This window comes from Eptatretus burgeri, chromosome 14 (assembly GCF_056783735.1).
Source record: "Eptatretus burgeri isolate ZD-2024b chromosome 14, Ebu_testis_v1, whole genome shotgun sequence".
NCBI lineage: Eukaryota > Metazoa > Chordata > Myxini > Myxiniformes > Myxinidae > Eptatretus > Eptatretus burgeri.
Window position 1 is genome coordinate 11,542,938 of NC_140974.1, and position 16,423 is coordinate 11,559,360.

The window sequence follows — 16,423 nt, forward strand, 5'->3', positions numbered from 1 at the left end:
CCCCTCCTGCCGGATTCCAACCCCACGTGCAGCCATGACGTCACCGTGCGCATAAAAAAAAAAACACAAGCCCCACGTCTCGAGGGGTTCCCCACGCGAACACATGTGCTTTGCCCGTTGGAGCTTAACACACACGATCGCGTGGAGAACCCGTCCGGTCCAAATCAATTTACCTGCCTAAACTTTGTCCGTCCGCGGGATCGGCAAATCCACCGCGTGCGTTTCCGGACCGGGACTTCACTCTCGCAAGCGAGCACGTGGCGGTCTCGTGCGTTGCACAGCACGAACCGCGTGCTCACTGCTGGGTGAACCTGGCACGGTCCCCGAAACAACCACAGCCGCTACTCGGCTTTCGTTCCTCCCATGTCGCCGTCTCCGTCTCCATTCGACCCACGCACACCTGCGTGTTACGACGCACACAGTCCACTCCATCACATTCACACCGGGAGACGCGGCTGCGTGCTCCCGCATGCCAACCGACATCTCCCTCACATACCGCTCTCTCACACACACGGTCTCCCTTGCATAACCCATACCACTCACACGTGGTGCTCCATTCACTCGTGCCTCACTCGCACACGCGGGGGCACTCAACCGCGGTGCCTCATCCACACACCGTCCCTCGCTCACACACGCGGGGGCACTCAACCGCTGTGCCTCATCCACACTCCATGCCTCACTCACACACGCGGGGGCACTCACCCGCGGTACCTCACTCATACACACGGCGACACTCAAACACGCGGTCTCTTCCACACACCGTGCCCCACTCATACACGCGGGGGCACTCAACCGCGGTGCTTCACTCATACTGGCCGTTTCATCCACACACACGGCCTCACTCACACACGGTGCCTCATCCACACACGGCGTGCTGGGAAGCACGTACTCTGGCACCATCGCCACCACACCACTCACACACGGGGTCGCTTCCACACACGGGGACGCACTCACACCTTGCACCACACACACAGGGACAACCACACTGGGGATTCGTGTCCCCACAAGGGTCTCCGGGGCCTCTATACCCCCCAAGCTCTCCGTGCACCCGTCCACAGCACTCGTCCCCTCAACCTCGCAAAGCACGACCGAACTCACCTGGTCGTGACTCACCTCAAGGGGGCATACTCCCTCCCCTCGTTCCTGGAGGAGGCCATCCAGGTGCTCGCACTGGGTCTCTACCCAGTCCGCCAGCTCACCCCCTTTATCCTCCACTACCTCCGTGTGTGTGTGTGCGTCACTTACCCCGTCCAATTCACCCTCTATCTCCCGTGTCTCAACTATTATTATTTCCTTTGTCGTCACCTCGTGTCTCGTCTCACACGTTTTGGTCTCCCCATTTAATTTTTCCCTTTTGGTCACCGTCGATTCCTCTGTCACGACCCTCGCCCAACACGCCCCCTGAATTATTTTTTTACCCGCTTCCACCGCGGGCCTGTCAGCCGTTGCACCCCCTTCCAGCTCGTTTGCTCCCACACGTGGAGTCGCCATTCCCAGCTCCCTGGTCACGGCCTTCATGCCCGCCTGCAGGCATCGGCCCATGTTCTGCGTCTCACCCCGTAGCTCTTTCATTTCCTCCTTCATGTTTGCTTCCATTCCGTTTATTTGCTGTGTATTCGCATCCATCCTCGTTTTTACTTCATTTGTATTTGTATCCATCTTTTCATCCATTTTTCGTGTATTCGCATCCATCTTTTCGTTCATGCCTTTCATTTCGTTTTTCATATTCGCATCCATTTTTTCGATCATTTTCGCATTCATCTTTTCGTTCATTGCCGCCAGCATGGCGCATAGCTGGGCCATGTCGGATGCACTCAGCTGAGCCGTTTCGGCAAGGGTTGGGGAAGGGTTTTGGTGGAGAGGGGGGGGGAGGTGTCATACACTGCGGCCGCTGCCGCACCCATTTCGGGCTCTGGGTTCAGTTGGGCGAGTCCGTGTTCCTGCACAATCAACATTTCCTGCTCGGGGATTCCATCCTGGACCATGGATCCTACACATTCTACATCCATTTCTAATACCCCCGGCTCCCGCTCGCCTTGAGACCGCGCCCGCCGGCGTGCTGACGGCCACGTAACTCGAATCGCGGCACGTCGCCCACCGGACGGACAATCCAGTCGTGACCCTCTCGGACTAACGCCGGGAACCAGTCACGGGTGGACCTTTCGGTCTCACCGCGATCGAGCCAATCAGCCCCCGCGTGGGATAGGGTTGCTCGCCGACCCGACCTACCTAAGTACCCACGCGGAGGGTAGACCGGGCGATCGCACCTCGCCGCAGGTCGACTTCGGACACGGGCCACTTAAGCGACCCGTTCCGTACTATCAGAATAACCGAGCGGTGTTATCGTCGACCTCGACGGTTCGATTAATTATCGGGCGTATTCAGCCCACTACCAACCCTTTACGTGAAGCAAGATGAGGATTCAATGGAGGAAAAGACGAAGCGAAGCGGGAAACAGTTCAACACAAAGCACATTTATTCGCGACGAACGGAAAGCACACATATTCAATTCCACCAAATGCACACAGAAAAGAAAAACACAATTCAATTTACACAAAAAGCAAATGCAAAAGCGAAGACACAATGCAGAGCTAATACCGACTACCGAGCACACGGCAACACTTATACAATTTTACTTCACAGACGGCGCCGACAACACATACCCAAAACCAAGGAAAAGAATACCCTCAAGGATGAGGCGGGCCTGAGGCCGAGACCGGGTCGCGCCTACCCGTCTGGTGATGAGACGCGGAGCGGCGATGGCGCCTCAACTCCGCGGGGCCTCGCGGACAGTGTCTGGTAGGGGGTGGGAAAGGGGCCCCCTTGGTCGCACTATCTCAGCGCGGGGGGAACAGGAGGGGGTTGCTGATGCTCGGGGTATAGAGGATTCTTATTGTCCCGCGACGAGCGTCTCCACCTCGGCCAGGTCGCGCTGTCGGCCTCCCTCGGGTGCAGCTCCCTGCACGACGCGAGCACCCCCTCGTCTGCCCTCGCCGCCTCTCCACAGCTCCGTCCCCTCCGTTCCGACTCCAACGCACACGACGACCAGCTCCTTCTCGCCAACTCCACCGCCCGCGGTCTTAACTCTCTGACCTCGACTCTCCTACTCTCTTCCTCTCCGCCTTTGGACTCTCGTGGACTGACGAACACGGTCCTTTTATCAGCCCCGTAGCTTCGCCCTCTCATCTTTGACCCCCTCCCTTCGACCTTTCACCTCGCTCCCCATTGGCCCGAGACAAAGTGGGCGTGAAGGCTTTTTGATCCATAAATTTGCATATATCGATCGCCCTGGAGGCGGGGCCAAATCGCCCCTCGCTCACCGATTGGACGGCAAAAAGTGGGCGTGTGTCGTTTTTGATCCGTTTTTGAAGCACAAAATCCGTGATTTTGTACACGCTGTTCGGCGCGCGCCCTGCACGAGTCCAACACCGGCACCCACAGCGGGGCAAGAACGGTGGCGATGCGACGGTTGCGAGGTGTGACGTGAAGGTCGTGGCGGTTGTGGTGAAGCGGCGTTGTGGTTGGTGGTTGATGTTGTGGTTGTGGTGGTAATCATGGCGGTTGGTCCAAAATAAAGATAGTAAAAGAAAAACGGCTATCCTGAAGAGTCGCAGCACGCATAAATGACATGTATTCCCACTAGACAACGGGTTTGGGCCTAACTACACATGTACTTACCGAGATATCTCACCTAAGGGACCTGAATGGTGGTTTGCGAATTTGGTAACCACAACAGTATTGATGTTTGTGCACCACTGTATTAATGGTTGTTAATAAACCAGAACTTGTTTCAATGTGTAAACATTAAAATTCTTAAATTAATATTGCTTTTGACTTGTTTTAATATATCGGCGAAAGGGAGTGGGAAGGATATTAAGTTGGAGTTTCATCTTGAATATTGTTCTGCATTCCGAATTTTCAATATTTTGGCAGCAATTTTGGAATTATTAATAAGTAGATCAACTCCAAAAACTACAAAAATTTTATCAATGAATTCCTTGGGGTCAATAACATATATTTAGTACAAAAAAAATCAACTTCCCATGCCATTTAGTTGAGGAGATATCATCATTTGATGAAATGCCGTAAAAGTGGCCATTTGGGGTTGGGGTGACTTTGGTTTACAATGAGCTCTGTGGTCATCATACAGAAGCCCCGTTGTGATAATATGAAAATTGAATTGCTCAGAGAACTTAATAATGAAACTTTTGGCAAAATTTTATAGCTCCACTTACAATATTGTCATTCAGAGACCATCAAACTTTGAGCGACTTTCAAGTCAAAAGCCATTTTTGACTAAAATTACGTAAAATATGGTCATTTTCTACTGTGAACCAAGTTTTAAGAGAATAAATCATGCTAAAATGTGTTAAGCAATGCATAAGTAATTGCAGTAAATCAAAGATAATTTATGGATGTTAACTAATGATTTATTCCATCTAAACCCAATATTGGCATTTTGGTTCAATTATGATTTGCTGGTGGCCAACTGCGAATCCAAGATGGACCCTACAGAGAAAATGTACTTGATCTGGAGGTGTTACCCAAACTTTTTTTGAAGGTCTTGGCATATGGAACAAAAAAAAAATAAATAGGGTGACGCTCTAAAAGAGTCATGTACACAAACACCCAGAGCCTATATATATATACTACCTTGCATAGCCTTTCATGGTTGCATTATGCAGCTTCTTCGGCTGGAAGAGCATGGGAGGTGTGTGTGTGTGTGTGTGTGTGTGTGTGTGTGTGTGTGTGTGTGTGTGTGTGTGTGTGTGTGTGTGTGTGTGTGTGTGTGTGTGTGTGTGTGTGTGTGTGTGTGTGTGTGTGTGTGTGTGTGTACTGCGATCATGAAAGGTATAAATAAATAAAATATACCATCAGAGATGGGGAATCCCCCGCCATTGAATGAAAAAGGCCATACATATTTCAGATAATGAGGGAGGTGAATTGGAAACAAGACACCATTTGGTCATCATCTCGAAAAAGTTCCCCATGGGTGAGGAACGTAATAACCAAAAATAATTGAAATCAGATAAGCGGTTTTCCATTTATTACAAAAAAACATTTTTTTCAAGAGGGCCGCCCCAGTTGGCAATCTTGGATCCGGCCATGCCCAAAATCAATAGGGTTCTTCCTTTTCAGGTGGTTCATGTGTGACCCAAATTTCAAATCGATATGGCGAACAGTTTATGAGTTATCGCACTCACAGCTATAAATGTTGACGCCCAGACGGACGGACGGACAGCCGGACGACCTGGGTGACAACAATATCCCCCTTCCGCCATGCGGCAGGGGATAATAAAAACTGACTCGTGTATAAGGAGTCAGTTCATAAAAATGCTTCGACTGACTGTTAATGCAGTGACAGTTTTCAACTATCAGTAATAATGGTCATGAGTGCGTAATTGATACTCAAGTGGGTCCTGCCTTCATTGATGGCTCTGACAATGAACATGCTGCTTCTGATGGAATTGTTTCGCCGAACACAGAACATACATACATAAAACCTACAGAGAAATAACCATTGTTGGGACCCAAGTGGCAGCCACCTCCATCTGTAATTAATTTGTGAATATTGTAAATAAAACCTTTACAGCTGTGTACTGTGTGTCAAGACTTCTGTGTCAATCTCATGTCTTTTACAGCTGTTCCACAAATGGGGCCCACAAGTTTGTTTGGCACCAGACCCACAAAAGGTTCTTCTCATACTGGAAACAGGGGGAGGGGGAGGGGTGATGGGGATGTGGGGAAGAGCATTACCAAAACAGCTGATCTTCACACTGTTGTGCAACACTCGGTCTGAACCACAGGTCTCCACTCTTTCTTATCTTAAGCATGAGGTTGTGATCCTTCCATAGCAATTCCAACCTTCATGAGATACTGCATGACTGTTTGCTTCCCTCGAGTTCTTGGTTTACCTAGTGGTCTTCTACTGTTCATCCTGCATTGGTATATTATTGTTCCACCTTCCTTCCCACTTTTGGTGTATTATTTTTGGTCTTCTTGACAGGTTGCATTTTTCTTCTTCTTCTTCTTCTTTCTTTAACAGCCACAATGATTGTCATGTTCTTGTAAGGTTGGCTGGGGGTATGTTTTTTTTGCCCAAGTCTTTCATGAACCAGCTGGCCAGACCTGACATTCAATGAAGTAATTTGAGCAGGAATTTGTAATTTGTTCATGGTACGGGAGATAGCTCGCCAATCTTCGCGAAAGACAGCGTTGAATCTTTAACGTCCACCAACTAATGCCGGCAGACATGATGTTTCCTGGCAGGTTTCCACGGATTACGAAAATACAAAAAAATTAAGCAATACATGAGATTGGACAAAAAGTTTAACAACGGTAACAATTTTACTTCAACTCTGAGTGGCTTCCGATTAATAACAATTTGCTAATTGGGGGGGAGGGGGTGGAGGGATTAAAAAAAAAAAAAAACCTCGGTCAAACCCCAAACAGGAGTTACAATGTGGGCGCCTCCCCGCCCACCCCTTACTCCCAATGTACCCAGTAAAATTAGTGGAGAAAGCAGAAACGAGGTTCCGTACTTGCACCTCTTCGGTTACTTGGGCAATTAAAGGGACTGATGGACCATTTTAATAAATAAATATCAAATCAAAATGCATGATGGAAAAATGCACAAGTGTTTTGTAGAGGGATTACATGACAGGTTTACACCAAGAACTGCTTTTCGATCGACAAAGAAAAATATATTAAAACCTTGAAAACTATTTAGGTTTGTAAAGTGTACTAATAAATAAATAAATGGAATGGCCCAGCACTCAGTCGAGTGTATACCTCTGCCAAGCTGAACAGTTTACATTTTGTATCCCACACTGGATCCAAACCTTATCAAAAGAATCAAAACAACAAGTTTTGTCATAACTCGTCCACAACTCTTTGAAACATCATGCTTTACAGTATGGCTTTTGATCTCTCAACGGTGAAGAATCGTCAAAAAATTCGAAAATTCTGGTATCCAGATCTTCACCAAAATCGAATTAATCGATCCTTGTCACACACCTAACCTATCCACCAGGTTTCGGCCAAATCCATTTGTAACTTTTTAAGACGGCATGTTATTACATACATCATTTTTGGAACAACCTCTCAATGATGAAGAATCACTTAAATTCTAGCATCTGGATCCAGACCGAGATCTTCATCAAAATCTAATCAATTTGTCCTCGTCACCTACCCAACCTGTCCACCAGATTTCATCTGAATCCGTCCATAACTTTGAGATATCCTGCTCACAGAGAGACAGAGGTGAAAACATAACCGCCATCCACCTTTGCTGGTGGAGGTAATAATTGCCAACTTCTCACAGTCTCTATAATACAAGGATAAAGAAAAGGAATGCTGAGGGATGGTGTGCAAGAAAGATAAAGGATCTTGAAAAATGTGGAGTGTCAAAAAGGGTGTGAAAGGGGTGCCAGTGGCTCTGCCAGGATTCGAACCTGGTTCATCTGCCATCAATGGCAGAGGCTCCCATTGAGCACAGAATCACGAAGTGGAAACATGGAACAAAAAGAAAATAAAATAAAAGGGGATCAAGTTGATACGTTTCGCATTCCCATCTGAACTGATTGCTCATGACACTCGGAATCCATGTTCTAATTCCGTATCCGTCAATGGTCAACCAAAGTCCTTATGATTCACATTAAGATATACCGATGTCAATAAACGTCTTTCTCGTGTGGGCAGTGTCAAGTTCAACCTCCTCCATGTGACTTCGATCGATGTAATGTGAAAAAAATTAAAATAACTTTTTTTTTTTTTTTAAAGAAACCACATACGCATATTTTTTTTTAAACAATTGTACAATATTGGCTATTCCAAAAATATAATATAGTTTAAAGGATTGCTGTAAATGATGTTAATTTCACAACATCCTGTATTTCAATTTGATTTAAATTGTAAACCTCAAAACATAGTTCCCTTACCTAAAGTAAGAACCTGAACCTGTAATCAATTGAATGGCTTTCTGACCACATGGATCATCAGGTGGGCAACATTCTTCCTCGAGGTTTCGATCCTTTCATCCCAGAACCTCTCCAAACGTCGGATCCACATCAGTAGATTACCTACATCAGTTGATGCACAACCTCAGTTGCGTCCAGGCAGTCAGTCAACCCATCAATGCAACACCACGAATGAAACTTTACCCGCTAGAGGATTTAATGTATTATCACACATTAAATTAAATGACGACACATTACATCGTACACATCTTCCCTTAACCTTTTAAACCCTGAGCTCCTTGAATTTTTGGCTCCCCAACCTGGACTCCATGGAGAAAATTCCGACCACTCGGGTATATGGGGGTTTGAATAGCGGCCTGAAACTGGCCACGAGGGCTCAAAGGGTTAAATATAACATGTTCACCAGGCTGCAGGTACTTCTGGATCAAGCTGTTATTTAAAATTGATTTTTCTACATTTTTGCTGGACCAGTTTCATCGCTTATTGGTGAATAGTCAGCGACAGCACAGACAAGCGCACATCGAGGCTCCCAAGCAATGGCAATATTAGTTAACATATAAATAACAAGAAGACTCAATCACATCGCTCAGCCGTAATATATATATATATATATATATATATATATATATATATATATATATATATATATATATATATATATATATATATATATATATATATATATTGTTGTGGTTACCAGATTCGCAAACCACCATTCAGGTCCCTTAGGTGAGGTATCTCGGTAAGTGCATGTGTAGTTAGGCCCAAACCCGTTGTCTAGTGGGAATACATGTCATTTATGCGTGCTGCGACTCTTCAGGATAGCCGTTTTTCTTTTACTATCTTTATTTTGGACCAACCGCCATGATTACCATCACAACCACAACAACAACCACCAACCACAACGCCGCTTCACCACAACCGCCACGACCTTTACCGTCACAACTCGCCACCATCGCATCACCGTCATCTCGCGCCACTCATGGGCACCGATGCTGGACTCGTGTAGGGCGCACGTTGAACAGCGTGTACAAAATCACGGATTTTGTGCTTCAAAAACGGATCAAAAACGACACACGCCCACTTTTTGCCGTCCAATCGGTGAGCGAGGGGCGATTTGGCCCCGCCTCCAGAACGATCGATATATGCAAATTTGTGGATCAAAAAGCCTTCACGCCCACTTTTTCTCGGGCCAATGGGGAGCGAGGTGAAAGGTCAAAGGGAGGGGGTCAAAGGCGAAGTTACGGGGGGATAAAAGGACGGTGTTCGTCAGTCAGAAGAGAGTCGCAAACGAGAACGAGAAGGAGTCGGAACGAACGAGAACGAGAACGAGTCGGAACGGAGGGGACGAGTGTGGAAGTCTGGAGCCCGAAGCCTGCAGTGGCTGGAGAAGCTGAAGAGAGTCGGACGAGGGGGTGCTCGCGTCGGTGCCAGGAGCTGCACGCCCGAGGGAGGCCGGCAGCGCGACCTGGCCGAGGTGGAGACGCACACACAGGGATAATAAAGATCCTCTATACCCCGAGCATCAGCAACCCCCTCCTGTTTCCCCCCGCGCTGAGATAGTGCGACCAAGGGGGCCCCGTTCCCACCCCCTGCCAGGCACTGTCCACGAGGCCCGCGGGTTGCGGGGCCATCGCCGCTCCGCGTCTCATCACCAGACGGGTAGGCCCGACCCGGTCTCGGCCTCAGGCCTGCCTCATTCTTGAGGTATTTCTTTTCCTTGGTTTTGGGTATGTGTTGTCAGCGCCGTCTGTGAAGTAGAATTGTATAAGTGTTGCCGTGTGCTCGGTAGTCGGTATTAGCTCTGCACTGTGTTTTCACTTTTATGTTTGCTTTTTGTGTAAATGGAATTGTGTTTTCTTTTGTTTGTGTGCATTTGGTGGAATTGTATTTGTGTGCTTTCCGTTCGTCGCGAATAAATGTGCTTTATTGTTGAACTGTTCTCCCGCTTCGCTTCGTCTTTTCCTCCATTGAATCCCCATCTTGCTTCACGTAAAGGGTTGGTAGTGGGCTGAATACGCCCGATAATTAATCGAACCGTCGAGGTCGACGATAACACCGCTCGGTTATTCTGATAGTACGGAACGGGTCGCTTAAGTGGCCCGTGTCCGAAGTCGACCTGCGGCGAGGTGCGATCGCCCGGTCTACCCTCCGCGTGGGTACTTAGGTAGTTCGAATTTGGCGAGCAACCCTATCCCACGCGGGGGCTGATTGGCTCGATCGCGGTGAGACCTAAAGGTCCACCCGTGACTGGTTCCCGGCGTTAGTCCGAGAGAGTCACGACTGGATTGTCCGTCCGGTGGGCGACGTGCCGCGATTCGAGTTACGTGGCCGTCGCACGCCGGCGGGCGCGAAGACCGCAACACTGGTGTCAGGTCGTGCGATACAAATTCATCGCCCTCCTCGCGGCACTGGTATCGGAGAACAGGAAAACAGGCTCTCCTGTCTCCGGCTAAATTCACAGGAATCGGTCCAGGGGTGAGAGAAGCGACCCCCGATTCCCTCCAAATTACGAGCGAGCGAAATTAACCCTTCACGAGAAGCAAGATGGCGTCTCAAGGCGAGCGGGAGCCGGGGGTATTAGAAATGTATATGTGTAATAATGTAGAGTCCATGGTCCAGGATGGAATCCCCGAGCAGGAAATGTTGATTGTGCAGGAACACGGACTCGCCCAACTGAACCCAGGGCCCGAGGTGGGTGCGGCAGCAGCCGCGGTGTATGACACCTCCCCCCCCCCCTCTCCACCAAGACCCTTCTCCAACCCTTGCCGAAACGGCTCAGCTGAGTGCATCCAACATGGCCCAGCTATGCGCCATGCTGGCGGCAATGAACAAACAAATGAATGAAGTGAAAACGACGATGGATACAAATACAAATGAAATGAAAAATGAAATGAAAAACGAAATGAAAGGCATGAACGAAAAGATGGATACAAATACAAATGAAGTGAAAACGACGATGGATGCGAATACACAACAAATAAACGAAAAGATGGATACAAAAATGAACGGAATGGAAACAAACATGAAGGAGGAAATGAAAAAGCTGCGGGGTGAGACGCAGAACATGGGCCGAAGCCTGCAGGCGGGCATGAAGGCCGTGACCGGGGAGATAAAAATGGCGACTCCACGTGTGGGAGCAAACGAGCTGGGTGGGGGTGCAACGGCTGACAGGACCGCGGTGGAGGCGGGTGAAAAAATAATTCGTGGAACGTGTTGGGCGAGGGTCGTGACGATGACCGAAAGGGAAAAATTAAATGGGGAGACCAAAACGTGTGAGACGAGACACGAGGTGACAACAACAGAAATAATAGTTGAGACAAGGGAGGTAAAGGGTGAAGAGTTGGCAGAGACACGGGAGATGGGAACGATAGAGGGAAGACTACACGATGAAGACGGGGTAAGTGACGCGCACGCACACACGGAGGTAGTGGAGGACAATGGGGTTGAGCTCGCGGAGCGTGTTGGGACCCGGTGCGAGCAGCGGGATGGCCTCCTCCAGGAACGAGGGGAGGGAGTATGCCCCCTTGAGGCGAGTCACGACCAGGTGAGTTCGGTCGTGTTTTGCGAGGTTGAGGGGACGAGTGCTGTGGACGGGTGCACGGAGAGCTTGGGGGGTATAGAGGCCCCGGAGACCCTTGTGGGGATACGAATCCCCAGTGTAGTTGTCCCTGTGTGTGTGGTGCAAGGCGTGAGTGCGTCCCCGTGTGTGGAAGCGACCCCGTGTGTGACTGGTGTGGTGGCGATGGTGCTGGAGTGCGTGCTTCCCAGCACGCCGTGTTTGGATGAGGCACCGTGTGTGGATGAGGAACCGTGTGTGGAAGAGGCCGTGTGTGTGAGTGAAACGGCCAGTATGAGTGAGGAACCGCGGGTGAGTGCCCCCGCGTGTATGAGTGAGGGACGTTGTGTGGAAGAGACCGCGTGTGTGAGTGTCGCCGTGTGTATGAGTGAGGTACCGCGGGTGAGTGCCCCCGCGTGTATGAGTGAGGCACGGTGTGTGGATGAGGCACAGCGGTTGAGTGCCCTCGCGTGTGTGGGTGAGGCACCGCGGGTGAGTGCCCCCGCGCGAGTGAATAGAGCACCACGTGTGAGTAGTATGGTTTGTGTGAGTAGTGAGGCACGCGTGAGTGAACGGCCGTGTGCAAGGTCGCTGTGTGCCAGGGAGACCGTGTGTGTGAGAGAGCGGTATGTAAGGGAGATGTCGGTTGGCATGCGGGAGCACGCAGCCGCGTCTCCCGGTGTGAATGTGATGGAGTGGACCGTGTGCGTCGTAACACGCAGGTGTGCGTGGGTTGAATGGCGACGACGAAGGCGACATGAGAAGAAAGAAAGCCGAGTAGCGGCTGTAGTTGTTTCGAGGACCGTGCCGGGTTCACCCAGCAGTGAGCACGCGGTTCGTGCTGTGCAACGCACGAGACCGCCACGTGCTCGCTTGCGAGAGTGAAGTCCCGGTCCGGAAACGCACGCGGTGGATTTGCCGATCCCGCGGACGGACAAAGTTTAGGCAGGTAAATGGATTTGGACCGGACGGGTTCTCCACGCGATCGTGTGTGTTAAGCTCCAACGGGCAAAGCACATGTGTTCGCGTGGGAAACCCCTCGAGACGTGGGGCTTGTGTTTTTTTTTTTGCGCACGGTGATGTCATGGCTGCACGTGTGGTTGGAATCCGGCAGGAGGGGTATCTCTGCCGGATGGTCCCGTCCAAGGAGGGACGAGGAACACGTGCAGCTGCATGACGTCACGGGCAGGTGCAAAGTGCGCGAGCTCTGAGTTGCCGCGCTGGCGCTGCGCATGTAAAGAAAAAAAAATAAAAAAGGAACAAGCCTCACTTTCGGGTACACAGGATTCCTGGGCAAGGGGTGAAAGACCCCCTTACCGGGGCACAGGATGGAAACTAGTTAGGGGGAAGGGTTAGCTTAGTTAGACCGACTTCATGGGGCAGGGGTAAGTCCTCATGGAGTCCGTGGAATGGATTAGGTAGAGGGATTTAGTGAGCTTTAGGTTGGGAAATAAAAGTTATTTGGGACATTTGAGAACATGGACAGACTTGTGAATGTGTAGAGGGGACGTAGTTTAGCTACGTAGTGTTAAAAGGAACGTGCTGTAGTTTAAGGGACGACGTGGGAGCACGAGTTAGTTAGGGGATGCAGTTAGAAGGATGGCAGAGTTCAGCGGTGTGTGTGTTGAAGAGTTGGTGAGTTGTGAGGTGAGTACATGGTGAGTGAGTGAGGCCAGCGGGTCTGTGTGTATGGAGTGAATGGGGAATGCATGGTGCGATGAGTGATTGGGGGGAGGAGTGACTCCCGCCCAAGGGACCCCGGGGTCAGTGTAGAGTGAGTTAGCGGGGTTAGTCAAATTGAAAAATGGAGGTTGTTTTGTTGTTGGTGGGAGTGTAGGCTCGAAACCCATTTGGAGGGGTGCAGGAGCCCTGTTGACGGGCTTGGGAGCGTGGCTGCGAAAGGTGAGTATCGCTGAGTGGGTACCCCGGGCACCAGGCTAGTCGGCCGTGGTAGGCCATGGGCCCATGGGGGGCCGGGATAGAGTAGTGGGCACGGGTGCGCCTGCTTGGTGCGGGGGCCCGGGGCGCCATTAGCCGCGTGGGCAGTGTTGTGGGCACGGGTGACCCTCGGAAAGGGGCCCGGGAGGCCGGCCTGCCACGTGTGCGTTTCAGGGGAGGTGCCAGGGGGGGCACTCCCCGGTGTTAGGGAGCTGGTAGGCTCGGAGGCAGTGTAGTGCCCGGGGGTGCCATAGCGGGAGATTCGGCAGAGGGTCGTGCCTGCCAAAGGGAGCCACGTGTCCCAGCCAGGAGACCGTGTGAGGGCACGGAGAGAAAATTGGGGGGCGAGGCCCGAAATTGTGAGGACACCAACACAGGCGACGGGAATCTGGGTTGTTAGAACCAATAGTTTAAGCGAGAGGCGCTTGTTGAAAGCCCCGGGGTAGTTTAACAGTTAAATGGTTAGGGTAGATTAGGAGATGTACCCCTCCGCACCATCCATCCCCTCGCTGTCGTTGTGGGCCGCTGGACCCACTTTGGTTAAAGATCGCCGAACTCTGGGGAGGCCATTCTGAGGCTTCGTTGGGCCTCGACACAGGACGCTAGCTCTCCCTTGTTCCCCTCTGGGAAGGGAACGTAGGGGTTGGGAGTAGGCTAGGTGACAGAATAGGTTAGCCGAACAAAGACGATAAAGGGGGTTAGTGGACGATTTATAGAGGGGAAGTAAAAATAAAAACAAAAAAATAAGTTGGGGCTAAATTGGGGTTTGACAAATTAAGGGAGTGGGTATGTACAGTGACAGGCAAAGGCGATAGGTTGGGAGGGAGACAGGTAGGTAGGTCCGAGCCCGCCCTCCAAGTGGCCAGCACCACCGCACTCCCTCCACCAACCTCCACTGAACGGCAAGAGCTGGCCAACTTCATCGGCTGGCCGTGTTTTGCTTCAAGGCGGAGGCCGGCCAACTTCATCGGCAGCTGTTATTTTGCTGCAAGGTCTGTGCCGGCTGGATCGTCTGCAGCTGCTGTGCTGCAAGGCCTGTGCCGGCCCACTTCATCTGCCGGCTGGCTGTTTTTTCTTCAAGGCCTGTGCCGGCCAGTTCATCTGCCCGCTATGTTTGCCTGCAGCGGCCTTCTTCTGCGGGCTGTGTTTGCCTGCTCACCTTTGCCATGCCATGCCCACTGCCCACGTTCACCAGCCCCGTTCAATTTTTGCTTTGCCCCCCCTGTTCATTTCCATGTGCGCCAGGATCAGAAAGCAACAGTTTGCAAGCTGCGAGAACTGCCCTGTTGGCAGCTACAACACGGGCCTGCAGTGGCGGCCCGTGCACCGTGTTTGCGTCCATCCATTCATCCATTCATTCGTTGTGCTCATTGCGTGTGCCACTTGAGCTGGCACGGAGACTGCGTTTGTGCAGCCCATGCACCGTTGTGGTTCACTGCGTTCAGTTCGAAAGGGAAGGCCTTGGACTGCGTGTGAGCAGCCAGCCACGTTCCCTGTCACCTGCATTGTTTGAGCCAGAGACTGCATGCGGGCAGCCTGGCTCCCTGCTAACTGCTTTCTTTTTGCAGAGTTCAGTGATCCTGGGCCATGGTTTAGTGTAAAATTTGTAAGTTAAGGTTAAGATGTACTGTACATATGAGTGCGCCCCCGGCATGTTTGTCTTAGCGCCGGCAATTTTATTTAAGTCGTCCGTATGAGTGAGTTTGTTTAGGTAGTTACGCAGCCCTCAGGTTATTTATTTTGGGGACACGAATACCATGAATGTCGCACTCAGGGATCCGTAGGTAAAATGTACTAGGGGAAAACTACACATGATGGCACACGAAAATTTGACGACTCGGGACGAGTCTGTAAAAAGGGGAGGGGGTAGTGTTGTGGTTACCAGATTCGCAAACCACCATTCAGGTCCCTTAGGTGAGGTATCTCGGTAAGTGCATGTGTAGTTAGGCCCAAACCCGTTGTCTAGTGGGAATACATGTCATTTATGCGTGCTGCGACTCTTCAGGATAGCCGTTTTTCTTTTACTATCTTTATTTTGGACCAACCGCCATGATTACCATCACAACCACAACAACAACCACCAACCACAACGCCGCTTCACCACAACCGCCACGACCTTTACCGTCACAACTCGCCACCATCGCATCACCGTCATCTCGCGCCACTCATGGGCACCGATGCTGGACTCGTGTAGGGCGCACGTTGAACAGCGTGTACAAAATCACGGATTTTGTGCTTCAAAAACGGATCAAAAACGACACACGCCCACTTTTTGCCGTCCAATCGGTGAGCGAGGGGCGATTTGGCCCCGCCTCCAGAACGATCGATATATGCAAATTTGTGGATCAAAAAGCCTTCACGCCCACTTTTTCTCGGGCCAATGGGGAGCGAGGTGAAAGGTCAAAGGGAGGGGGTCAAAGGCGAAGTTATGGGGCGATAAAAGGACGGTGTTCGTCAGTCAGAAGAGAGTCGCAAACGAGAACGAGAAGGAGTCGGAACGAACGAGAACGAGAAGGAGTCGGAACGGAGGGGATGAGTGTGGAAGTCTGGAGCCCGAAGCCTGCAGTGGCTGGAGAAGCTGAAGAGAGTCGGACGAGGGGGTGCTCGCGTCGGTGCCAGGAGCTGCACGCCCGAGGGAGGCCGGCAGCGCGACCTGGCCGAGTTGGAGACGCACACACAGGGATAATAAAGATCCTCTATACCCCGAGCATCAGCAACCCCCTCCTGTTTCCCCCCGCGCTGAGATAGTGCGACCAAGGGGGCCGCGTTCCCACCCCCTGCCAGGCACTGTCCACGAGTCCCGCGGGTTGCGGGGCCATCGCCGCTCCGCGTCTCATCACCAGACGGGTAGGCCCGACCCGGTCTCGGCCTCAGGCCTGCCTCATTCTTGAGGTATTTCTTTTCCTTGGTTTTGGGTATGTGTTGTCGGCGCCGTCTGTGAAGTAGA

General features: G+C 51.0%; 1 protein-coding gene across 1 annotated transcript in view; it reads right to left on the reverse strand.

Annotated features, from left to right (window-relative positions):
* The window catches only part of POP1 (POP1 ribonuclease P/MRP subunit), a 63,231-nt gene that overhangs the window by 34,473 nt on the left and 12,335 nt on the right, over positions 1 to 16,423 (reverse strand). The gene's annotated exons all lie outside the window — the stretch shown is intronic.